Below are 1,599 nucleotides of genomic sequence, written 5' to 3' on the forward strand. Positions count from 1 at the left end.
TCAAGATAAGTCTATTGTAGACTTTTTTTTTTTCCTTTGAGACATGGTCTCACTCTGTCACACAGGCTGGAGTACAGTGGCAGGATCACACACAACCTATCCAGGCTCAAGCCATCCTTCCATCTCTGGCTTCCAAGTAGCTAGGACTACAGGTGAGTGCCACCATGCCTGGCTAATTTTTTTGCATTTTGTAGAGACAGGGTTTTGCCATGTTGCTCAGGCTGGTCTCAAACTCTTGGCCTTAACAGATCCTCCCACCTTGGCCTCCCAAAATGCTGGGATTACAGGTGTGAGCCTTGTTTTGCAGAGTTTATGTCCCAAAGAATATAAAGACACTCGAAGTATCTCAACCTCTTGAAACACCTCTTGGGCATCAAGAACGATGCTACTAAAAATAAGCAGTTTGCCTCTAGAGAAACTTCAAGTAAGCACAACAAAGGGCAAAGTGACACAGGATAACTGTGGAATGCAAGCAAACAGCAGCAGCTGGTCTGTATTTTTTTAAATGGTAAAGTCATAAACAATAGCAACTGCTTTTAGAGTGAGCAGATGGTTTGCTTTCTTTTTTTTTTTCCAAAGGGAACTCACTTTTTAAGTGATGAAGACATGCACTTGGGGTGGATAGGTGTGAGTTCATTTGTGTTTTGAAATCCCAAATTAATGAGCATGATAAACCGTTATTTCTGGCCCTGTCTGACTCTCTGAGTACTTGGTGGGTTCCCCCTAACCTTCTCCTAACCCCCACCCTTTCCCTTTCCATTGACTTGGGACAGTCCTTGTCGAAGTGCCAATCACAGTGGGAAGGGGAGAAGGGGGGAGGTCACAGTGCATGGGGTTCAAGGTCACAGTGGCGGAGCAACGGGGATCACTGGGCAAGTAAGTCAGGTTCCCGCTGCTCAAGTCCAGCTGTCCGCCACGAAAGTGCAACCCTTGGCGGACGACGCAGGAAGCGTTGACGCGGCAGTCGCGCCATATCTTTTTGCCTGCATTTATCTGCGCTGTTTGAAGTCTTGTGACCCATCAGGACCCAGAGGCTGTCTGATCACATTATTGGGCTGCCTGCTGTCTTCGGGTTGGGAGATCCTGGTTAGCCTGAAGGGAAAAAGATCAGAGAAAGGCCTATCGAGGATGGGTTTCTCCTGCTTCTCCTCCGGGCCGGCGCTGCCCAGGATCCGCTTCCGAGTCTCGGCGTACTCGGCCTCCCGCTGTGCCAGGGACTTGACTGGAAGGGCGGGTCTGCTAGCGGACCTGGGGCTGTTAACCACACCGTTGCTGGTGGGCCTCTTGAGGATGCGGTGGAGGGGGTACCTGGGGAAAACTATCGTCCTGAATCACCATGGGCACTTTGGGAGATTTGGATTTCCTGCTGTTTTTGTGTGATCTTCAGTTTTTTTTTTTTTCCAGACGTCTATTTCCCAGCTGTCTACCGCCTCCTCCCAGCTCTCAGCGACCTCCTCATATTCCATCTTACTCGCCACTTTCCAGATCGCTTGCTTTCTTATTCCGCATTTTCTCTGACTTTTGCAGTATTGAATATTATTACTTGATTCTGATTTTTCAGACATCACTATATGGCCCTTGGCTTTTTGGTCGTTCCTC

At 48.7% G+C, this 1,599-nt stretch overlaps 1 pseudogene; it reads right to left on the reverse strand.

The window, feature by feature from the left end:
• Positions 1-989: 989 nt before the first annotated feature.
• LOC144332953 (SUZ RNA-binding domain-containing pseudogene) lies at positions 990-1,599 on the reverse strand (annotated as a pseudogene).

Source organism: Macaca mulatta, chromosome 11 (genome assembly GCF_049350105.2).
Source record: "Macaca mulatta isolate MMU2019108-1 chromosome 11, T2T-MMU8v2.0, whole genome shotgun sequence".
In the NCBI taxonomy this organism is placed as follows: domain Eukaryota; kingdom Metazoa; phylum Chordata; class Mammalia; order Primates; family Cercopithecidae; genus Macaca; species Macaca mulatta.